Raw genomic sequence first — 27,016 nt, forward strand, 5'->3', positions numbered from 1 at the left:
ATATATATATATATATATATATATATATATATATATATATATATATATATATATATATAATATTATTGTTGTTTTTTTATCTTAATAAAAAATAAATTTAAAAGTTAGTCAAAATAATAATTATAATATTAATATTAAAGTTTTAATGATTAGGTTATAATAAAGTAAAGTATAAAAGTTAGTAAAAATGATAATTATATTATAATGATTACATAAAAAGAAAGCCTAATAATGTAGTATAATGTATATAAAGTGGTGTGTGTAAAGTAGGACCCTTCATTAATTAATAATTTTATTGCATTGTTTTCACAAAAAGTATTTTATTTACTTTTCTCTCTCTCTCTCTCTCTCTCTCTCTCTATATATATATATATATATATATATATATATATATATATATATATATATATATATATATATATAGATTGAGGCACCTAAAATCGGCTATTAGGAAATGGAAAATCAACACATTAAATATGGAAAACATGGAAGTTGAAAAATGGAGAAAAAGAATGGCAGAAATTGAATTATTGGCATAATCTAGGTTCATTACTGTCGCTGAAATGGGAGATTGACGTGGACGACTAACCTGTTGGAAATCAAACAGGAGGCAGAAAAGTTTTTTGGGAATAAATTCAAAGAGAGATGGCCAATTAGACTAAGGTTCTGTAACCAGGGTTTCGAAAAACTTTTGGAATCCATAATTGAATCTAGGAATGCCCAATTTACAGAGTCAAATGCTTTATTGAAGTTAGCTTTAAACATGAGCATCTTTTTGCCTATCGCCTTTGCCCATGAGCAAAGTTCGTTAACTATCATTGGCCCTTCCAATATGTACCTACCCTCCACATATGAAGATTGTACTTCGTCAATGATGTTGCCGATAACCTTTTTTAACCTGTTTGCAAGCAGCTTTGCTATGATTTTATATATGGACCCAATCAAGTTGATTGGTCTGAAATCTCCAAAATGAACTGGGTCCTTAGATTTCACTGGATCCTTCATTATGTGATTTTAGGGCTTTGGATTGAAATGGAGAATATGGATGAGCGGTTGTCTAGAATCTGGTAAAGCTTCGGTAATAATCAATGGCGACCCGACTAAAGAATTTTCAATGTCAAAAGGAGTCAGACAGGGTGACCCACTCTCCCCATTCCTATATATATATATATATATATATATATATATATATATATATATATATATATATATATATATATATATATATATATAGGGTTAGGTTCAATGGAAAATGAACAATTAGGGCAACATATGCTGGAACCAATGATCAAGTGACACGTGTCCATTTCTTTATTCATAAGCAATCTACTATGGAAGTTATTTATGTAGTTATTCCAAAATGATGTGTTGTCATGCTTTCACTGATTTCAACATGTGTTGCTCTAATTGTTTATTTTCCATATAACCCTTCCCTATATATATATATATATATATATATATATATATATATATATATATATATATATATATATATATATATATATAATATTATTGCTGTTTTTTTATCTTAATAAAAAATAAATTTAAAAGTTCGTCAAAATAATAATTATAATATTAATATTAAAGTTTTAATGATTAGGTTATAATAAAGTAAAGTATAAAAGTTAGTAAAAATGATAATTATATTATAATGATTACATAAAAAGAAAGCCTAATAATGTAGTATAATGTATATAAAGTGGTGTGTGTAAAGTAGGACCCTTCATTAATTAATAATTTTATTGCATTGTTTTCACAAAAAGTATTTTATTTACTTCTCTCTCTCTCTCTCTCTCTCTATATATATATATATATATATATATATATATATATATATAGATTGAGGCACCTAAAATCGGCAGGAAATGGAAAATCAACACATTAAATATGGAAAACATGGATGTTGAAAAATGGAGAAAAAGAATGGCAGAAATTGAATTATTGGCATAATCTAGGTTCATTACTGTCGCTGAAATGGGAGATTGACGGGGACGACTAACCTGTTGGAAATCAAATAGGAGGCAGAAAAGTTTTTTGGGAATAATTCAAAGAGAGATGGCCAATTAGACTAAAGTTCTGTAACCAGGGTTTCGAAAAACTTTCGTAATCCATAATTGAATCTAGGAATGCCCAATTTACAGAGTCAAATGCTTTATTGAAGTCAGCTTTAAACATGAGCATCTTTTTGCCTATCGCCTTTGCCCATGAGCAAAGTTCGTTAACTATCATTGGCCCTTCCAATATGTACCTACCCTCCACATATGAAGATTGTACTTCGTCAATGATGTTGCCGATAACCTTTTTTAACCTGTTTGCAAGCAGCTTTGCTATGATTTTATATATGGACCCAATCAAGTTGATTGGTCTGAAATCTCCAAAATGAACTGGATCCTTAGATTTCACTGGATCCTTCATTATGTGATTTTAGGGCTTTGGATTGAAATGGAGAATATGGATGAGCGGTTGTCTAGAATTTGGTAAAGGTTCGGTAATAATCAATGGCAACCCGACTAAAGAATTTTCAATGTCATAAGGAGTCAGACAGGGTGACCCACTCTCCCCATTCCTATTTATCATCGCGATGGAAGGGCTCAGTCTAGCGATGAAAATAGCTATGGACAAAGGAATTTATGAAGGAATAAAATTTTCACAATCTAACATCTGCTTGTCTCATTTATTTTACGCAGATGATGCGCTATTTATTTGAGAATGGTCGAGCTGGAACATTGCAAATTTAGCAAGAATCTTAAGGTGTTTCCATGTGTCGTCAGGATTAAAGGTGAACTTCAAAAAGGTTTATGGGGTGGAGGCATCAATTATGGAAGTATCAAACTGGGCAGCTCCTCTCGGATGTGAACTGTCATCTATCCCATTCTCCTTTCTGGGAATTCCAGTGGGTGAAAACATGAATAAGAGGCGAGCATGGAGACTGATTATTGATAAATTCCAAGATAAGCTCACGACTTGGAAAGCGAAATCATTGAGCTTCGGTGGTAGAGTAACCCTTGCAAAGGCTGTCCTCGGCAACCTGCCCACATACTTTATGTCGATTTTTGCAGTCCCTAAAGGTGTAATCGACACCTTGGAAAGAATCAAAAGAAACTTTATTTGGAGCAAGGAGTACGGAAAGGAAATCATCTGCTGGGTGGCTTGGGATAAGCTTATTTCTCTAAAGATGATCGGTGGGATCGGACTCGGGTCGATTAAATCTCTCAATATTTCATTGTTAGCAAAATGGATGTGGCGATTGAAATCGGATAACTCAGCTTTGTGGGCACAAACTATTCGATGTATCCATAACTTAGACGGAAGACAGTGGTCAGTTTTTGCTAATAGATCAAGTATTGGGGTCTAGAAAAATATAACTAAATCCAGGTCGTGTCTGCAAATGGTCTACATTGACCCCAATGAAATAATATCTTGGAACTCGAATGACGGTCGTTGGGAAAAAGCGACCCCCCTTCAAGATTCTGTCATTCATGTGGAGAGAAAAGCAAGGAAAAATTCCTTCTGGTATGGCACTCAGTAAGCGTGGGGTTCCTATCTCATCTACAAGGTGTAACATTTGTAATTTGGATGAGGAGACATCAGACCACATTTTGATCACGTGCTCGATGGCTGAGATTGTCATAGACTCGATTCTAACTTGGTGTAAAATCCGATGTGAAAGATTCATTACGGTAAAGGATATGATACTTTTCGTTTCAAGATGATCGGGGTGTATCACAATAGAAAGGATAAAAGCCTTAACTTTTACTTGGTGCAAACATAAAACTTCATGCAAAAAGGTTGATTGGAGAGTGTGGAAGTTATGCCCTTTTCATTGTTTGTAATTTTCGTTTCTGATCTTTATTATTGTACTATTTTCCCCACAATATCATCTTGATGTGGTTTATTAATATATTTGCCGTTTATATATATATATATATATATATATATATATATATATATATATATATATATATATATATATATATATATAGGTTTAGGTTCTATGGAAAATAAAAACCCCTAAAAATCATAAAAATACATAAAAAAAATACTTAGAGATCACAAAAATTTTTTTTGAATTTTTTTATAAAAAATCGCAATTTTTTTATAAATATTCGCTGAAAAAAAAATAAAAAAGAAAGAAAAAGAAGAAGAAGAAGAAGAAGAAACTGACGTGGTTTAAAATTTATGATTTTTTGTTACATCATAATTTAGGTATTTCATTATAAATTGTAGAGTTAAAATATATTATAAAGTATAACATTTTTAATATTTATATAAAAAATAATTAAAAAGGTTGGATGTCACAAATAAAAATAATGGGTATTAAAAAAATGGCACATGCATAGGTCATAGGTGTTATGCTATTAAAAAAATGTGTAAAATTATGAACACACAAAAGAAAAAAAATCGGATTAAAAAAAAGCCCAAAGTTTTCAAACGGCTCCCAATCAAATTTAGTCAAAAGTTTTAAATGATTGGTGTAATCACGGTGTAATTAAAAAACCCTATAATCTAAAATTAGACTTGTGTAAAATAAGTTAGGTTAGATTGGTGAGTATAAAGAAAATGTTTTTGGGTTTTTCATTTTACACACCATTCTTCACTAAGCCTAGGACACACCAATCTAATACCTATCTACTAATATCCATATACAGTGTACAAAAATCAATGCACCTTGGTTTTAAGAAAAAAGCCACGTGCTTTTTTGGCTTATAAGGCCATCCGTAATGCTCTCCACGAGCAAGGGTCGTGGAGAGCTTCCAAATCAGCAACCACGAACCACCCAAACAACCGGGGTACTCACCACAAACACAAAGAGAGAGAAAGAAGAGTCGGAGAAGAAGAAATCAGAGAGAGGAGAAGAGAATGATTGGGCGTTCTCCTTCGTCTTGCCCACCACAATCGACAACGAAGATGAAGGATAACGGTGTATAGGGGTGGTGTGCACGAACGATTCTCGTTGCCACGTCAACCACGGAGCTTTCGTGCTCGGTATACCAGAAGGCCTAAGAAGCTACGAATCTTTTTTTTTTTTTTTTTTGCAAACTAACATAGATACATCAAACCTTTAATCTAAACATTAAATTTTATGATATTTATTATTAAACCTTACCGTTAAATTAATTTTATTTACTATAATTTTAATAATAAAGTATTTTCCAGTGACTTTTATTTAATTTATAATATATTAAAACAAAATATTTCTTATTGCTTTTTTTTCTTGTTTATTTACAAATTAACCCTTACATACATCAAACTTTTAATTTAAACCTTTAAATTTTATGATATTTATTATTAAACCTAGGTGTTAAATTAGTTTTATTTACTACAAACTTAATAATAAAGTATTTTCCAATGATTGTTATTTAATTTATATTATATTAAAGCGAAATACAAATAAAATATATTGTAATATCAACTAAGTTTTAATTAATGTCACTTAACATTTATATTTTTTAACATAAAGTTGTAACTAAAATATAAAGGTAAACAAACAAAACATACATCCGGAACGTTAATAAATTGTTTGACAAAAATAAATTTATTGTTTTTTATTTGATAAACGAATGTACATATGTACAAATGCATTACTTTTTTAAGGTAATTTTTTTTATTAACGGACATGGAAAAAATTATGGGTTTATATATTTTTTTAGTCAGTAATGTATTTTTTTTTATAATTAATGATATTAGGTTTATGCAAATAAAAATAAAAAGTCTAAAAATATGTCAAACAACTTTTGACTTTTTTTTAGAACTTATTTTCTAAAAAAGTCACATATTCTTTTTTTTTTTTTTTGCTATTAAGTTACATAACTTTTGACTTTTTTTAGTCTAATTATTAAAGATATGTCATACAATATATTTATTGATTTTCTTTAAAAATATAATTTTTTCCCATGCAACAATAAACCTTCTCATTTTTTTATAGATGTTTGTGGTTTACTTCTAACAAAAAATAAAATGTATTGAATTTTTATTGTCGTATCTTAAAGTAAAATAATATAATAATAATACATTAACACAAAACATAAAAATAGAAAAAATATTGAAGTACAAAAATGGCCCTAGTTTTTTATAGTTTTAACCGTGTTTAGTTCTAAATTGATATTTTTCAATGCTCATCGTTTCGAATTTTGATCCTTATTTTAAGGTTATATACCAATTTTGTTCTTATTTCTGGGTTCTTGTGATCAAAATCAATATGAAATCTAAAAATCAGGATCAAATTAAAAAAAAAAAAAAAAAAAAAATAGATAATGAAATGAAACTATACTGCTATATGGCCAAATGAACATATTCTTATTCACTATAGTTTTTTACCAAACAAAATCATCTAATCACAACAATGGGTAAGACTGAGTTATGGCCAACACAAGATCCTACAGAGAAATCATGAAACAAACATCACCAACTATTTATAATAATAATAATAATAATAATAATAATAATAATAATAATATATGATTTATTCAATTTAATTTATTAAAGAGTTTATAAACATCAAAATCTAACCAACATCCTAGTTTTTTGATATTTTCCAATTTGCTAAAAGTACCTCAAAAGAATAATAAATTAAATAAATAGTTGTAGAAATAGCAGAATTCACCATTTTTGGGGGACAAAGGTTGCAATAATAATATATAAACCAAAAAATAAAAAAATTCATCATTTTTCTACAAACCATTTATTGTTTTTAAAAAAATGTTAGTATAACACATACATACCATAATTCCATAAAAACTGTCTTTTGCTTCAAAAAAGACCGACCTTAAATCACATGATACCCCTCTTATAATGAGAACAAACCTGTAAAAACTGACATATCCCAAAAAATATCATTTTGACCAAAATACCCTCTTATAATGAGACCTTCAATCTCCCAGACATCTTCAAATGAATAACCCCAGTAACAAAAATGCATTCTAGACCCCTTCAGATCAAGTAAATTTCCGACAATCTATCAAAAAAATAAATTATTTTCTTTTAAACCGAATCCTCATTTCCTTCACCTTCATTATTAAACACCAAGTAACCATCCTTAAACCTTATCAATTTAAGTCTTAAATCTTAAAAAATATTCAAAATCACTTTGTTACTACCTTTCTTAAAAAGCCTGTAGTTTGTTGGAAAGCTTTGTGTATATAACAAACTCAACCATCATCTTCATCAGTAAATCAGTTATCTCAGGTAAAACAAACTAAAAATGTATGCAAGAACCTGAAAAGATAAGGTCTACACCCAACCATTGTTGTTTTCTTTATTTTCACAAAATAAACATTTCTTCTATTTCTACTATTCTTGAAACTTGGTTAAAAAAGTTCTTGAATTTTGAAAATAAAAACCAAAGACTTTTGAACAACTGAAAATTCAAATCCATGAAAAAAAATGATATTTTTAAGTAAGGAATTGCAAAAAGAACACTGTAAAATTATAATCATAACAAGGGCTGGAAATATTTCATCAAGAAACTGTAATTATGAAGAGAAGCTTACCACAAGAGTCGTATTCTTGATTACAATGTCATAATATGATAAACAGTTATTACAATGTCTTTGTTGTTTAAACTAACTAAAATTATAATGCTAGTTAGATTATAAAATAACACCTTAATAGAAAAAATACTAAAATTTCAGATGTTAAGTTTTGAAAGAAAGAATAAGGCAACAGATGGTGAGGTTTTCAGAGTACAAAGTCTTGTAAGAAAAAAAAAACTACAATTGCCTTACAAAAAAGATTTAAAGGATAATGTGAAAATAAGTTTGGTTTTCAAAGCAAAATGACTTATAGAAATTAAAAAATAAAAATAAAAGTAAAATATCTTAATGGAAAAAATTAGAGTTAATAACCAAACTTAAACAAGTTAAAATATTTCGAGTCCACTTGTCTTAAAGGAGAAAAAGCTAAAAACAGAAGAAACAATAATGCTATGTAATCTGTCTTAATGGTAAAAGGAAAGTTTTAGTAGATCAGATTTTGAAAGAACAATGATATTATTACAGGTTAGATTTTCAAAAACGTTTTAAAAGAAAAAACAAATTAAAATTAAAATGTCTTAATAAGAATAAGGCTATAACCAGTTTTTCCCATAATCAAAGTGCAATATCTTTTTAATTGGAGAAAACGATTCAAAGCACAATGTCTTAATCAAAGTGTTGTATCTTAATAGGATAAAATACTTCAATTATGAATCCACAGTCAAGTACAATGTCTGAATTAAAAAAATAGAATATATAAATGTTATAATATATTTAACTAAAATCGAACAGGTTCAATTTTTGAAAGTGTAATGTTGGAAAAAATAAAGGTGCAATGTCTTAATATGTTAGATTACGGGAGTAAATGCTATAAATGAATAGTATACAATGTTATAGATGTTTAGAACTTTAATGTCTTAATAAGTAAGATATTGAAAATGATATGACTTTCAATGTACAATAACTTAATTGGAAAAAAAAATAAGTAAAAGTGCATTGTGCTGATAGAAAAAAAAAATTAGTATCTAAATGCTATATAGTCTTGAAATATTAAGACTATTACAATGTCTTAATAGGAAAAAGAACAAAGAAAAGTATAATGGTACAATTAGTAAAGAAAAACAACTTATAATGAGTCCTAAAAGGGTAAAAAAAGAAAAATGTTTTAATATACTGAAAAGTGCAATGTCTTATTATGAAAAAAGTGGTTTGACTTTAAAAACGTAACTAAAGCTCTAAAAGTATAACACTAAAATTGGCTTGATTTTCAAATTATAATGAGTCCTAAAAGGGTAAAAAAAGAAAAATGTTTTAATGGGGAAAAAAAAAAGTAAAAGTATATAGCTATATTAAGTAACAAAAACAAAGAAATAAAAAAATGTTTTAATAAAAGAAAAATGTTTTAATGGGTAAAAAAAAGTAAAAGTATATAGCTATACTAAGTAACAAAAACAAAGAAATAAAAAAATGTTTTAATACAACATATTATAGATTTTATAAGTACATATTAATAAGAAGAAAAAAAATAAAAGAATACCTTAATATGAAAAATATTGATGGTATACTGCTATAATCTGTTACATTTTCAAAATACAATGTCTTAATAGATAATAACAATTCAAAGTAGAATGTTATAGTTTCATAAGCAAAACAAAACAAATTCAGATTTTCATACACAAAAATGTCCTAACTGAAAAAAATAGAATGTTCTATTAGATTTTGAGTGTAAAATGTTGTAATGAAAAATACAAGGTTACAAATAGTTGGATTTTTAAAGTACAATGTATTACTAAAATACAATGTTTTATTAGAAAACTATGAAAAAGTACATCATCTTAATAGAAAACAACTAGACTTCAAGTATACTATGGATGCTAAGCAACAAAGAACACATATAGACCAACAATGTCTTAAATGAAAAAAAACATCAATACAACGTTTAATATGCTAAGTTTTCAATGTGCAATGTCTTAAATGAAAAAAAAAAAAATGAATGTTTTACCTTTACAATGTCAATGTCTTAAATAGGAAAAATATTAGAAGTAGAAGAATATATGTGGTTGGTTATATTATAAAGTACAATGTTGTAGGAAAACTATTAAAGATACAAAATCTTAATCGAAAAAATTGAAACTATAAAGTTGTACTTTGATGACCAAAACAAAAAAAAATAAACATACGAGAGTGAAAAGGTACAATGTTGTAGGAAAACTATTAAAGATACAAAATCTTAATCGAAAAAATTGAAACTATAAAGTTGTACTTTGATGACCAAAACAAAAAAAAATAAACATACGAGAGTGAAAAGGTATACTGACTTGATATGAAAACAATAGAAAGTAATTGACATAAAATGTTATAATCGGTAACCAAAATAAAAAAAAAAAAAAAAAAAAAGTTAAGATTTTTAAGATACAATGTCTTAAAAAGTTAGAATATGAGGGTGCAATGCTATAGATGAATATATAGGCAAAAATGTCTTAAGAGAAAAAAAAATGCCAAGAATACGATGGTATATATGGTAACCGAAATCAAAAAATATGTTTAGATTATAAACTACAACAACTTAACAGAAAAAATGTGATGCTTTAAAAAGTTATTATACGAAAGTATAACGCTATAATTGCTTAAATTTTCAAAGTAGAAAAAATAAAAGTAATGTCTTATTAAAAGAAAAATTTAAAGTATAATGTTAAAAATGATAAGAAAAACTAAAGATGTTAGAACTTCATAGTGCAAACACTTGGAAAAAAATATTAAATATACATCTCAATAAATGAACAATGTCTTAAAATATGTTTGTGTATTTAAATAGTACAAAAACTTAAATAAGAACATTAAAAGAGTCACTTTTTAGCAGGAAATAAATTTAATTATTAAAAGTACCATGTCCTTCATGGTAAACCAAAACAGAACATTTTTTATATTTCAAAGGGTAATGCCCTAGCAGGGAAATTTTTGATTATACTATATCTTAACAGAATGGATTTTGAAATTACAAATAACGCTATATTTTGTTATATTTTGAAAGTACAAATGTTTTAATCAAAGTGCACTATATTTTTTGTTATAGCATATTTTACTTATAGCTATAACTCCTTTGATTATCAAGAAATACAATGCTTTATACAAAAAAGTTAAAAGCTATTTGCCTTAATTGCAAACCAAAAACATGTTGGAATTTTTGAAGTAAAAAATCTAAGTAAGAAAAAAAAAGATAGCATGAAATGCGATTGAATCAATACGTAATAGTTATAATACTTTTCTCCTTTGAAAGCAAAATGCTATAATTGGTTGGATTTTTTAAAGTAGCCTGAATCAATACGAAAAAAATCAAACAGGTTGGATTTGTAATAATAATGCTATTATTAGTTAAGTTTTAAAACTAATATGACTTCATCAGAAAAAAATAATTAAAATTACAATATCTTGATAACAAAGAATAGAGGAAGGTGTAATTTGTATAACTAGTAACCAAAAACAACTTCAGATTTTTAAACCCCAATTTTTAACGTCTTGAAAAGAAAAAAGAAAAAAGAAATTAAAATATTATACATGGTAACAAAAAAGTTAGGCTTTCAAACAGATTACCTTTTGAAAGCATAATAAAAGAAAAAAGTATTAATAGGTTAGCTATTGAAAGAATAAGCCTATAAATGGTTAGATTTAGAAAATACTACGTTTTAAAAGCTAAAAAAAAGGTTCCCAATGTTTTGAAAAAAATGTTTAAGTAACATATTGGTAACTAAAAAATTGCTTAGTGACCATTTTGGAATGTGATAAAATACTATAAAGCATATAAAGTACAAAGAAATAGTTTAGGAACTGTGTACGAAGGTTAGTTTGAAAAATTCAACTTTTTCCAAAAAAATAAAAAAACAAAGTTTTTATAGGTTAGATAATGAAATTATAAGGCTATTACTACGAGTACAATGCTATGATTACTAACATTTTCAAAAAACAAAAAAAAAAAGTCTTTATTGTAAAAACAATAAAAGTAAAATGTTAAAAAGGAGTAAATGTTAAATTTGAAAGAACAATGTCTTAAGTAGAATCTAAATGTACAAAGTATAATGTTATAACTAAATATTCAAAGTATATTGTTTTAGTAAGAAAAAGATAAGATTACATTGTCATAATAAGTTATATTTCAATTTATAACGATAGATTTGCTTAGATACTTAGATTTAAAAGTATTAAACTTTTTTATAATGTCATAATTGGTAACCAAAATTAAACAAGTTAAAAACTTTCAAAGTAAAATATCTTAATAGGAAAATTTTCTAAGTGTGTCTTATTAGGTTAAGTTTTTTTAAACATACGAACTAGGGTCTTTTTTTTTGGTTTTTCTGTTTTTGTTAAATATTAGAATGTATTGACAATACATTCTAATATTAACCAACTCTATGCATCAGTTGATCATAACAGTATATGGTAAATTCATAATGCTCATATAATTAGAGATAAATCATCTGAAACGTAGAAAATAAAAGGAGACTATTAATTAATGTCTTAATAGAAATGTAAAATAGAAGGATAATGTCTTAATAGCAAATAAAATAAAAGTAGAACGTATTAATAGGATGGATAACTGAAAGTAAAATACAAGTTAAAATTTTCAAAGTACAATTAGGAAAACAATTATGAGAGGAACGTCTTAATAAACAGAAAATATAATATTATGAATAGTGACCTAAATCAAACAAAGAGACTTTTAAATACCATAGTCTTAATAAGATCTAATTTGAAACTATAAGGCTATAAATGATAATTTTTAACATATTTAAATAAGAAAAATTAAAGTATAATGGTTTAACACAAAATAATTTAAGTATGATGATATATAAGAGGTAACCAGATTCAAACTTCAGATTCTCAAAGTATAAAGTCTTTGGATTGAAAACAATAAAAAAAATGTCTAAAAAGTTAGATTTTCAAAGGATAATTTATTAATAGAACTTATTATAGGTACAATTTCTTGATAGGAAAAAAAAGTTGGAAGTCCAATGTCTTATATGTTATAAATCAAAAACATAATGTCAACAGTGGGTTAGATTTTATTAATAAATCTTAATAAGAAAAAAAAATATCTTAATAGGAAAAATATTGAGTATGATGCTATAATCTGTTAGATTTTCAAAGTACAATGTCTTGATCAAAGTGGCAGTATCTTTATATGAAATAACAATTCAATGTACAAATTCAGATTTTAATAAGTAAAAAAAAATGTCCCAAATCAATGTCTTAATAGGGAAGAAATTTCAAGTATATTAACTACAGATGAAAAGGAAAATTTTATAAGTAAAATGTTAAAGAAACTAAAAGTTAAATGTTATATATGGACATATGGTAACCAAATCAAATAAATTCAGATTAAAAAAATGTCTTAAAAATAAGATTTTACAAGTATAGTAAAATGTTAATAGATTAAATTTTGAAAGAATAAAGCTACAAATGGTTAGATTTTGAAAATGCAATATCTTAAAGAAACTAAATAAATAAATGTACAATGTGTTGATGTGTTGGATTTTAAAAGTATAATGTTATTAAATTTTCAAAATACGATATCTTTATAGAAAAAAAATCAAAAATATAATGTTGTAGTTTGATAACCATAACAAAACCTGTACAGATTTTAAGTGGAAGGCCTTGATATATATATATATATATATATATATATATATATATATATATATATACACACAACATTTTAGTGTTAGATTTTGAAAGTTTAACACTATAACTACTTTGATTATCAGAAAATACAATGTCTTAATACAGAAAAGATAAAAGTATAAAATTTCAAAGTACACAATTTAAGTAACAAAACAGATAAACATATGAGAGCTAAAAGGTATACTGACTTAATACAAAAACTATTAAAAGTACAATCTCTTAATAGAAAAATAGAATATAAAATGTTATAATCTATAACTAAAATCAAACAAGTTTAGACTTTTAAAATATAATGTCTTCAAAAGATAGATATCTTATTTGTTAGTAGCAAATTATTATAATTTCTTAATAGATGAATATATAAAGTTATAATTGGTTTATATATTCAAAGATTAATGTTTTATTTGTAAATAACAAAAAAAATAAAAGTACAAACTATGATGCTCTATTTGGTTTGATCTTTAAAGTATAATGCCTTAGGTTAGATTTGAAAAAAATAATAATGTTATTAGATAGGTTTTGAAAATGCAATGTCTTTATAAGAAAAAATACTATATTTACAACTGTCTAATAGGAAAAACAGAAGAAAGAATGGTAAATTAAGTAAGCAAAAACAGCTTCAGATTTTCAAACTGCAATGTCTTAATATGTTGAATTATCAAAGTGGCTTAATACAGAGTATAATAATAAACATACATTGTCTTTATAGGAAAAAATGGTTTGATTTTAAAAGTATAACAGAGTATAAAACTGGTTCGCTTTCAAAGTCTATTGTCTCGATAACAAAAAAAAAGTAAGATGTTTTAAAAAAAGAATACAAAATGTTAATGTATATTTGTCTTAGTAGAAAAAATTAGTATGATGTCTTAATGGGCAAAAATTAAAAATAGATTTTCAAAAAACAAAATCATCGAATATATTTTCAAAATAAAAAAAAAAAAAACGAAGTTTTAAAAAGTTAAGATTTTCATAATATAAGGCAAGCGGTTGGAATTTCAAAATAAAATTTCAAGAAAAAAAAATTACAATGAGTTTTAAGTCGTTTCAAAGTGCAATAAAAGTACAATGAGGTGAGATTTTGAAATAACAATGTTTCAAATTTTAGATTTTGATCCTAGACCATATTTTTTGTTTACAGAACCCTGGGTGTACAAATAAAAGTTCAAGATCTTTTTTTGGAAAAAAAAAAATGTTTAAGGACTTTTTGTATGAAAAATGCTTTTCATAAAGAAAAATGAAACTGCTGTCTTTTGTAGGAAAGAAAATAAAAGTGTAATGTTATAACTGATTACCAAAAACAAAATCAAACAAGTTTAAGATCTGGGTTTTGAAAGTACAATCAATCTACAATGTTAATAGGATTGAAATTAACATTTTTTTCATGGGAAAAAAATTTAATTATCAAAAGTAAAATGTCGACAGCTGTTTAATATTCAAAGTAAAAATGATATGGTTGAAAGTATAATGCTATAATTGGTTGTATCTTGAAAGTACCATGTCCATGGGAAAAAAGGAAAATATTAGATATGGTAACAAACAAAAATAAATTTAAAAACTGAGTTTTTCAAAATTGAATGTGTTAGTAGAATAGATTTTCAAAGTATAATAAATGTAAAATGTGTTAATAGATTAGATTTTGATTAGAATAAAGCTATAATAGATGATTAGATTTTAGAAATGCAATGTCTTAAAAGAAATAAAAGATGATTTTAACCTACTATCTTAATAGAAAACAAAAGAAAAATGCAATATGTCTTCTTGATAGAAAAAAATGAAGGGTATTGATTAAATGTTAAATAAAATCAAGTAAATTGTTATATAATTGGTAAGTTCATTGCCAGTTATTAGTTGAATTTATATAGTATATAGTGTATTAATGTGATAAAAATTAAAATTACAATGTCTTCTTAATACATAAAAAGTAAAAGTATAATGCTGTAAATGGCAATTAAATCAAATAAGTTAAGGTTTTCAAATTACAAAGTCATAACAGTAAAATTAAATTTAAATGTAATAACCTCCTAATAGGAAAAAAAAAAAAAGGTATTCATGAAGGTCACCTGTATCACATCCTTTTCAGTCCAAATACATTTCATCCAATATGCCCTAAAGTGGTTGTATTTGGTGCACCAACAGTTGTCCCTATAATCATATAAAAAAACAATGGAGTTTATAGTGAAAGGAAATATGAGAAACATATGATTTGTAAGTGTAACATCAAAAAACTATATTGATTCCTAACTCAAATTTCCAAATGTTACATTCAATTTAATTTTTTTCATTTAGACATTTCATCAAACATATAATATGCATCTAACATACCTGCATTATCTTTACTACTACAACATCTAGCAGTTCTATCATCCTCATGAAACAGGTTAGATTTTCAAAGACATGGTAACAAAAAGGTTAGATTTTCAAAGACATGGTCGCAAACAGATTAGATTTTGAAAGTGTAATAAAAGAAAAAAGTAATAATGGGTTAGATATTGAAAGAATAAGCCTATAAATTGTTAGATTTAGAGAATACTACGTTTTAAAAGCTAAAAAAAAGTTCCCAATGTCTTAAAAAAATGTTTAAGTAACACATTGGTAACTAAAAAATTGGTTAGTGACCATTTTGGAATGTGATATAATACTATAAAGCATATAAAGTACAAAGAAATAATTTAACAACTGTATATGAAAGTTAGTTGGAAAAATTCAACTTTTTCCAAAAAAATAAAAAAAAAAACTATGTTTTTTTAGGTTAGATAATGAAATTAGAACGCTATTACTAAAAGTACAATGCTATGATTACTAACATTTTCAAAAAAAAAAAAAAAACAAAAGTCTTTAAAGTAAAAACAATAAAAGTACAATGTATAAAAGGAGTAAATGTTAAATGTACAAACTACAAAGTTATGTCTTAATAAGTAATTTATAACGATAGATTTGCTTTAGATACTTAGATTTAAAAGTATTAAAGTTCTTTATAATGACATAATTGGTAACCAAAATTAAACAAGTTAAAACTTTCAAAGTATAATATCTTAATAGGAAAACTTTCTAAGTGTGTCTTATTAGGTTAACTTTCAAAAACAAAACTAGGGTCTTTCTTTTTTTTTTTGGTTTTTCTGTTTTTGTTAAATATTAGAATGTAATTGAGGAAGTATCCTTTCTAGATGAGTTGCTTCAGCAATAGTAGCAGCTTGATGACAAAATGTTAGTAATCATAGCATACATAGTTTGATAAACTACACAGAGGAGAGAATAAGCATACATCCAAGTTTTTCACATCATCTGAATTGGCTGAAAAAATCAAATACAAAAATGAAGACAAAGACACATGTGAGGGAAAAAAAACACACAAGTAGATGCAAAAATTCACTAAGATACACATGTTGGAATAATTTACAGATAAATCATCTGAAACATAGAAGAACAATTTTCTCTTAAAACTCAAGTAGGGTTTTCAACTGATTGCTTTTTTGGTCCACACCATTTTGAAAATTGCATAAATCAAATCAAACACAAGTTTAGGGTTTCACCTGATCAATAGGATGATGGATAACTGAAAGTAAAATAAAAGTTAAAATTTTCAAAGTACAATTAGGAAAACAATTATGAGAAGAACGTCTTAATAAACAGAAAATATAATATTATGAATGGTGACCAAAATCAAACAAGTGGACTTTTAAATACCATAGTCTTAATAAGATCAATTTTGAATGTATAAGGCTATAAATGATAGTATTATAATGTTGACATTATACTTTGATACTTTTAGACATTTTTTTTATTGTTTGTAATCCAAAGACTTTATACTTTGATAATCTGCACTTTGAATCTGTTATAAATCGAAAATATAATGTTAACAGAGGTTAGGTTTTATTAATATAAATCCTACTAAAAAGAAAAAAAATAAGAGAACATCTTAATAGGAAAAATAACAATTTAAAGTGCAATGTCATAACTAAAGTGCAATATTTTAATAGGAGTAAACAATAATGCTATAGTTCATAAGCAAAACAAAAAACAAATTCAGATTTTTATAAGTAAAATGTCCCAACAGAAAAAATACAATATTTTATTAGAAAACTATGAAAAAGTACATAATCTTATTATGATAAGAAATACAATATCTTATTATGTTGAGTTTTGCAAGTACAGTCTTATAAATGAAAGTATAAATATAATTAGCTTTTCAAAATACAATGTCTTAATAGAAAACAATTAGAAATTGAATGTCTTAATAGGGAAGAAATTTCAAGTATATTTACTACAGATGCTAAGCAAAATAGAACACATAGAGATTGAGAAAGTAAAAAGTATCATTAGTGTCTGAAAAGGAAAATTTAATGAGAAAAATGTTAAAAAAACTAAAAGTTAAATGTTATATATGGACATATGGTAACCAAATCAAATAAATTCAGATCTAAAAAAACAATTTCTTTAAAAAAAGGATTTTGTAAGTATAGTAAAATGTTAATAGATAAATTTTGAAAGAATAAAGCTACAAATGGTTAGATTTTGAAATAGCAATATCTTAAAGAAAATAAATAAATAAATGTACAAAGTCTTGTTAGGAAGAAAAACTAATACTATAATGTTTTAATGTGTTGGATTTTAAAAGTATAATGCTAATAAATTTTCAAAATATGATTCTTTATAGAAAAAAAAAAAAACATTAGTATGCTAAATGTTCAAAATGCAATGTCTTAAATGAAAAAAAAAGGTATATTTTACCTTTTTTTTCAAGTAAAGGCTGTAAAGTACAAAATCTTAATTGAAAAAATCAAAAATATAATATTGTAGTTTGATAACCAAAACAAAACCTGTACAGATTTTAAGTGGAAGGCCTTGATAAAAAAAATATAAGTACAACATCTTAATGTTAGATTTTATAAGTTTAACAATGTGAAAATACAATGTCTTAATGCAGAAAAGATAAAAGTTTAATGTCTTAATAGGAAAAATATTAGATATACATCTCAATAAATGTACAAGGTCTTAACATATGTTCATAGTGTAAATGTGTCATTGGTTAGAATATCAAAATACAATATCTTAATAGAAAAAATAGGAAAAAAATGATTTTAAAACTGGCAATGCTATATATGGAAATATTATAGTATATTTAAACAGTACAATGTGTTAATAGGTAAAATTTTGAGTGATTACTACTATATTGTGTATTTAAATAGTATGGTAAACCAAAAAAGAACATGTTTTAGATTTTAAAGCAAGTTTGACTTATTAGGTTAGATTTCAAAGGGTAATACCTTAGTAGGAAAAAGTTCGATTGTCTTAATAGGAAAGTAAATAAAAGTACGTTTGTCTTATTGGGCATAATTTTCATAGTACAACGTTTTTATAAGGAAAAAAAATTTAAACATGCAAGAAGTGGTAACCAATCAAACATGTTTAAGTTATCAAAGTACAAAATTAGGTAAAAAAAAAATATACGTCTTAATAGGTAAATTACCGAAAGTACAATGATTTTCAAAAATTTTGAAGCTAAATGTTAGATATGGTAAACCAAAATCTAACAAACTAAGATTTTCAAAAAAGAATATTCAAAGTACATTAAAATTAAAATGTCTTTAAAAAAAAAAAAAGATGAAATTCACCTACCAGCATTTTCCCATACACCCAACATCCTTATAGTGGCAACAAAAATAAATACATATTTAGTTTTTAAAAGTACAATGTCCTATTAGATCAGATTTTTTTAAGTGTAATGTCTTAAAGAGAAAAAAATCAAAAGTAGTAAATCTTATAATTTTAGATTTTAAAAGTACAGTATTTTGAAGTATAACTTCTTAATGGAAAAAGGTAATGTAATGGTTGGTAACCAGAAAAAACAAACTTACACTTCCAAAGTAAAATTGAAGTATAATGTTTTTACACGAAATAATTGAAGTATGATTATATAAGAGGTAACCAGATTCAAAGTTCAGATTCTCAAAGTATAAAGTCTTTGGATTAAAAACAATAAAAACGAATGTCTAAAAAGTTTGATTTTCAAAGTATAATTTTTTAATAGAACTTATTATAGTTACAAGTTGGAAGTCCAAAGTCTTATATGTTATAAATTGAAAACATAATGTCAACAGTGGGTTAGATTTTATTAATAAATCTTAATAAGAAAAAAGAAATAAAAGAATATCTTAGTAGGGAAAAATATTGAGTATGATGCTATAATCTGTTAGATTTTCAAAGTACAATGTCTTGATCAAATTGGCAGTATCTTTATAAGAAATAACAATTCAAAGTACAAATTCAGATTTTCATTAGTAAAACAAATGTCCCCACAGAAAAAAAAAATGTTCTATTAGATTGACTGTAAAATGTGGTAATGAAAAATACAATGTTATAATTGGTTGGATATTTAAAGTACAACTTATTACTAAAAATACAATGTCTTATTATGTTGAGTACAATGTCTTAATAGAAAACAATTAGAAATTGAATGTCTTAATAGGGAAGAAATTTCAAGTATATTTACTACAGATGTTAAGCAAAATAGAACACAAATAGATTGAGAATGTATTAATAGACAAATAAGTAAAAGTACAATGACTTAATACATTAAATTTTGGAAGTATAATGCTATGACTTGATTTTCAAATTAGCATCTGAAAAGGAAATTTTATAAGTAAAATGTTAAAAAAACTAAGAGTTAAAAATGTTATATATGGACATATGGTAACCAAATCAAATAAATTCAGATCTTAAAAAAGCAATTTCTTAAAAAGAAGATTTTGAAAGTATAGTAAAATGTTAATAGATTAAATTTTGAAAGAATAAAGCTACAAATGGTTAGATTTTGAAAATGCAATATCTTAAAGAAAAAAATAAATAAATGTACAAGGTCTTGATAGGAAGAAAAACTAATACTATAATGTTTTAATGTGTTGGATTTTAAAAGTATAATGCTATTAAATTTTCAAAATATGATATCTTTATATAAAAAAAATCCATTAGTACAATGTTTTAATATGCTAAATGTTCAAAATGCAATGTCAAAAGGTATGTTTTACCTTTACAATGTCAATGTCTTAAATAGGAAAAATATTAAAAGTAAAAAAAGATATATGTGGTTAACTTTTAAAGTAAAATGCCGTAGAAAAATTATTAAAAGTACAAAATCTTAATCGAAAAAATCAAAAATATAATGTTGTAGTTTGATAACCAAAACAAAACCTGTACAGATTTTAATTGGAATGTCTTGATAAAAAAAAATATAAATACAACATTTTAATGTTGGATTTTGAAAGATTAACACTATAACTACCAATTATCAGAATATAGAATGTCTTAATGCAGAAAAGATAAAGGTTTAATGTCTTAATAGGAAAAATTTTGAGTTCCCAACACTATAATTTGTAACAAAAAAGATGAACATATGAGAGCTAAAAGGTATATACTGACTTAATAAAAAAACTATTAAAAGTACAATCTCTTAATAGAAAAATAGAATATAAAATGTTATAATCTGTAACCAAAATCAAACAAGTTTAGACAATGTCTTAAAAAGATAGATATCTTATTTGTTAGTAGCAAAATATTATAATTTCCTAATAGATGAATATATAAAGTTATAATTGGTTTATATATTTAAAGAACAGTATCTTAATAGGAAACATATTACAATTTCCTAATAGGGAAAAAAAGTATAATGCTATAACTGGTAACCAAAATCAAACTAGTTTATATTTCAAAGAACAATATTTTATTTGTTAGTAGCAAAAAAAGTAAAAGAACAATGCCTTAAGTGAAACTATAATGCTCTATTTGGTTTGATTTTCAAAATATAATTCCTTAGGTTAGATTTGAAAAAAAAAATAATGTTGTTAGATAGGTTTTGAAACTGCAATGTCTTTATAAGAAAAAATATTATATTTACAACTGTCTAATAGGAAAAACAGAAAAAAGAATGGTAAATTTAGTAAGCAAAAACAGCTTCAGATTTTCAAACTGCAATTTCTTAACATGTTGAATCATCAAAGTGGCTTAATACAGAGTAAAATAATAAACATACATTGCTTTATAGGAAAAATTTAGTTTGATTTTAAAAGGAAAAGAAATTAAAAGTAAAATTGCTATATATGTGACCAAAAAAAACTAGAGTTTTAAGTCGTTTCAAAGTGCAATAAAAGTACAAAGAGGTTAGATTTTGAAAAAACAATGTTATAATTTGTCAGATTTTCAAAACACAATGTTTGAAGAGCAAAAACAAATTAAAAGTACAGTCTTTAAAAGAAAAATATTTAAGTTATACATAGGTATGTTAATAATAAATAATATGTAACAGATTAACAGCTTTTTATTTACAGAACCTTGGGTGTAAAAATAAAAGTTCAAGGACTTTTTTTGTATGAAAAATGTTTTCAAAAAAGAAATATGAAACGACACTCTTTTATAGGAAAGAAATTAAAAGTGTAATGTTATAACTGGTAACCAAAAACAATTTCTTCATGGGAAAAAAGCAATAGCATAACTCAATAATTAAAAACCAAAACAAAACATATTTAAAAATTTAAATTACATTGACTTATTGGGTAAGATTTTCAAATTGTTTATTAAAAAAAAGTACACTATCTTAATAGGTTAGATTTTGACAATAGATGCTATGACAGGGGAAAACAACTGAAAGTGAAATGTTATACTGATAACTTAACTAAAGGAAAATTTAGGATTTCAAAGTATAACAGAAAAAAAAAAGAATGTCTTAATATGTTATCAGAAAGTAAAATGTTATAATGTTAAGCATAAGACTCAAAAAGGTTAGAATTTAAAAGTATATGTACTGATCGAAAGTCAAATGCTATAGCTAATTAGATTATATATCATAGTACAATGCCTTTATATGAAAAATTAAGATTTTAAAGTCATCACAGAAAAAAAAATTAAAATTACAATATCTTGATTAGAGAAAAAAAAAGGTACATTTCTATTAACAGTAACCAAAATCAAACATGCCTATGATTTCAAATTACAAGGTCTTAATAGGTTAGATATTCAAAATACAATCTGGGAAGATAAATAAAAGTGCAATGTCTTGATACATAATATTTTGAAAGTATAATGTTACAATAGATTAGTTTTTTCAGAGTAAATATAATTAATAGGAAAAAAAATTGAAAGTATCATATGCTATATGTTTAGGTTATAAACTACAATATCTTAATAGGAAAAGTGCAATGCTTTAATAAGTTATTATATGAATGTATAATGCTATAATTGTTTAAATTCTCAAAGTAGAATGTCTTAATAGCTAAGTTACAGAAAGTATACATGGTTATTACCATTTAAACGTCAATTAGAAAAAATAAAAGTAATGTCTTATTAAAAGAAAATTTGAAAGTATATCATATAATGTTGAAAAAGATAAGAAAAAACTAATCATATTTAGATCTTCATAGTGTAAATGCTTAGAAAAAAAATATTAAATATACATCTCAATAAATGTACAATGTCTTATAATATGTTTGTAGTGTAAATGCGTCATTGGTTAGAATATCAAAATACAATGTCTTAATAGAAAAAATAGGAAAAAAATGATATTGAAACTGCAATACTATGAATGAAAGTATTATACTATATTGTATATTTAAACAGTACAAAAACTTAAATAAGCAAATTAAAATTTAATTTTTTAGAAGAAAAAATATTTAATTATCAAAAGTAAAATGTCAACAGCTGTTTAATATTGAAAGTAAAATGATAACTAAAACCAAAATAAAAAAAATAACAAAAAATTAAGATTTTCAAAATTGAATGTGTTAGCAGAATAGATTTTCAAAGTATATTAAAAGTAAAATGTTTTAATAGATTAGATTTCGATTAGAATAAAGCTATAGATGATTAGATTTTAGAAATGCAATGTCTTAAAAAGAAATAAAAGCTGAATTTCACCTACTATCTTAATAGAAAACAAAAGAAAATACAATGTCTTAATAGAATAAAAATGAAGGTGTAATGATTAAATGTTAAAGTGTATTGATATGAAAAACAAATAAATGTCTCTAATTGGGTTGGATTTTGCAACTTTGCTGTAAAGTGTTATGATTGGAAAGTTCATTGCCAGTTATTAGTTAAATTTATATAGTATATAATGTATTAATGGAAAAAAATTATAATTACAATGTCTTAATACAAAAAAAAAAAGTAAAAGTTATGTTGTAAATGGTAAGTAAAATCAATTAAGTTAAAGTTTTCAAATTACAAAGTCATAACAGTAAAACTAAATTAAAGTAGAATGTCCTAAGAGAAAAAAAAAAATGAAATTAAAGCTATAAAGGGTAACCGAAGACAAACAAATTTAGATTTTCAAATTGCAAAATCCTAATAGAAAACCATATATAACTATATAAGTACAATGTGATAATAGGTTAGATTATGAAAGTAAAATGTCATAATTATAATGCTACAACTGGTTAGATTTTTTGAGTACAATGTTTTAGTAGAGAAAAAAAAATTTACATTGTCATTAATAATAAAAAAAAATTGGAAGTATAATGTTATAAACTTATATATGATAACAGAAATTAGGAACCAGAACTTATAGTGCTAAAATTAGTAACCAAAATCACATATGTTTGGATTTTCAAAATACAATATCTTAAAAGGGAAAAGGTTAAACAAACAAAAATAAAAAATAAACATAATGCTAAATGTGTTGTATACATGGCAACAAAATAATTAGGTTTTCAAAATACAAGGTCTCAAACATAAATGGTTCGATTTTGAAAGAATAAGCCTATTAATGGTTAGATTTACAAAATACTGAGTTTTAAACACAAAAAAATAAGTTCCCAATGTCTTTAAAAAAACATTTAAGTAACACATTGAAAGTACAATGCTATGATTTCTAACATTTTCAAAAATAAAGTCTTTTAGAGTAGAAACAATAAAAGTACAATGTCTAAAAAGATTATACTTTGAAAGTAAATGGTCAATTTGAAAGAACAATGTCTTAAGTAGAAATTAAATGTACAAAGTATAACATTATAACTTAATATTCAAAGCATACTGTTTTAATAAGAAAAAGATAAAATTACACTCTCTTAATAAGTTATATTTCAAATTATAATGATAGATTTGGTTAGTTACTTAGATTTAAAAGTACTAAAGCTCTTTACTGGTAACCAAAATCAAACAAGTTAAAATATATATATGTCTTAAGTCTTAAATTCTTAATAGAGCAAACTAAATTTCAAAGTATAATATTAAAAGTCTTAAAGGCTTAGATTTTCAACATACAATGTCTTGAAAGGATAAAAACTAAATTCCCTGCGTTCATATGCATTGGTTCTAAATTGCATTCAATCACAACATACCAACTTATGAGACAATAGGGAAAAGCTTAGTAGATTTAATTCTAGGTTTAGAGAAATAAAATCTACTGTGGTTCTTGTTTGACAAGAGATAAACGATGACAACATGAATCTTCAATCGAGGTTTAAAAAAAAAAAAAAAAAAAAAAGGTGATTACAGTGTTGTAGAATCGAAACCCTACCTGATGTTTGAATTCTTGTTAAATCACTGTAATTGCAGACAACAAAGGAGCAATTCAACAGCCTGCATAGAAGACACAATGCGATCTCCTTCTTTTATCTTTTATAATCTGCAATGCATCAGGTAAATTTTACACAAAAAAAAAAAAAAAAAAAAAAAACGCTCAAAGAAGACATGGAATACTAGAGAATATAGAAACCCCAATGAGACGAAACAGAATGAAATTAAAACGGTCATCAACGTTCGATTCTTTCTTCTCCATACGTCAATTTTAGTTTTACAGAAGAAAATCTCACAACTGGATTTACAGAAAGAAAAAGGAAACCTATAGAACTCGGATAGAATAAAATATAGAGGCGAAAAGCAATTAGAATGAAAACTTACAGAGATGTTGATAATTTCTTGGATTGCGGATATGGCTATAGTCTTCCAGATCGAGAGAAGAACGAAACGACTGAAGACCGCATCTATCTATATCGCCGATATACACCGACGCAACCCTTTCGACTTCCAACGGCTATTTATAAAAATATTTCCAAAATTAAGACTTACAAAAGGATAGCTTAGAAAAGCGACATATGTTAATTCATTTTTTTAATCATTTATAACACAGCCATAGTTTTATTATTAAGGGAAGTGATTCGTACACAACAGTTTTTTGTCGTACACAACAATTCATGCATTATATAGTTGTACAGTACAACATTTTAAAGCACCAATTGTTGTGTACGGAGAAAAATTATTGTGTACGAATCAACTCCCTTTTATTAATATGTTTAATTTCCGGCTTTTATAAAAAAAATAATAAATAAATAAATAAATGTCAATAGTATGTTTATAAATACTGGCTCATACTAGGTTTAGGTTTATTTTATATATATACTAGTTTATAACCCGTGGTAACCACGATTACAAAATAAATTAAATTTTAATAGTAAAAATTCAAAACAATTAATCAATTATTTTAAATAAATTATTAATTAATAGATATTTTTTTAGTTATATAAAATTATAATCGTTAATTTAAATAAATACGTAAAATTATATCACGTTATAATTTATATTAATTTTATTTTAATTTTTATTCTAATGATATTAATTTAATATAATTAGATTGAAAAAATTGTAATTTTGAAATTTGAAATGAAAAAACTAATAGGTTAACAAATAACATTCATTAATTAGGAGACCTACTATGGTGACATAATGCAAAAGAATAATAAAATATACATTAATTAGGATGTCTAATAGGACGACACATATGAAAAATAGATTAATACTATTCTTTTATTAGAATAGTGATAAATATTTTTTTTAGCGAATAGTTTATTACGAAAAATAATTATTATATTTTATTATTAGTTATTATGTAATTTTTAAATGAAATATATACATTTATATTGCATGTTTATAATAATGAAGCAAATGAGTCCTTAAGACAAAAAAAAGTTGTCATCTTGGATGTCTTAATGGGTTCATGCATGAGTTAAGATAACTTTCATGGAAATAGAATACCATTTTTGGCAATTGGGTTTATTTAGGTCATGTAAAGTCACCAAGTCAGCAGAAGTGGGCTTTGCGTGTTTTGGGCCTCGGATTGGGCCATATATTTTTGGTTCTTTAGGCCTTAGTGGACCATCAGAAGTTTGATAATTTGGGCCAAGAATATGTTTGGGCTTAGGGTAAGGCCCATTAGAGGGATTGGGCTCAATTTAGCAAATCGAGCCACTAGTGGCTTGGGAAGTCTACCTAGTATTAGGCTTTTTATATTATGGTTTTTGGGCCTTAGTTTTGGACCAATTTAGATAAGGGGTAAAATGTTCATTCTACCCTAAGGAGGATTGATGGTATGGACTAATTGTTATTTTGGTAATGGTAGCTCGGGGAGTCGAGAGATCAGCAGATCGGGGATCTACCAACTAGCAGTGAGAGGTTTATTCGCAGGATTCTACAGTCAGCTTGCGAGGTGAGTTTTCTCCTGTAGGAACGGGTCTAAGGCACCAATTCTGGCATGTTTATGTATGTTGGTGTAAACCAAATTTAGATGCAATGTCGGGGTTAGCCCAATGTAGTTTATATGCTTCCGAATTACGATTTGATGTCGGGTAAGGCCCGAGGAAGGTATATATGTATGTTTCCGAACTACGGTTCGATATCGGGTGGTACTAGAGGAAGGAATGCATGTGTAGTTATATTTTTTGTCTTTATGATATTTGTATGTGCCTGGTAAGGAGGTGGGTGTGGGTGGGGGCCCGTATCTCATCACTAGTTGAGTGTGGACGGAGTTCCATATCTCATTATTAGCAGAGTAGGGGCGGGGCCCAAGATAGGCGGGGTCTTGAGACTAGCAGTTATAGTGTTGT

The 27,016-nt window shown here is 25.5% G+C and overlaps 1 long non-coding RNA gene across 1 annotated transcript; it reads right to left on the reverse strand.

Moving 5' to 3' along the window:
* Positions 1-6,666: 6,666 nt before the first annotated feature.
* Positions 6,667-25,191, reverse strand: LOC145101273 (uncharacterized). The gene is made up of 4 exons (XR_013705566.1): positions 25,038-25,191; positions 24,655-24,762; positions 15,209-15,290; positions 6,667-6,955 (listed from the first exon to the last, which is right to left on the reverse strand). It is a non-coding gene; the product is annotated as an uncharacterized LOC145101273 (long non-coding RNA).
* Positions 25,192-27,016: the final 1,825 nt, after the last annotated feature.

The sequence above is a fragment of the Lactuca serriola genome, chromosome 4, assembly GCF_051521515.1.
Source record: "Lactuca serriola cultivar US96UC23 chromosome 4, Lser_US96UC23_V15, whole genome shotgun sequence".
NCBI classification, from domain to species: Eukaryota; Viridiplantae; Streptophyta; class Magnoliopsida; order Asterales; family Asteraceae; genus Lactuca; species Lactuca serriola.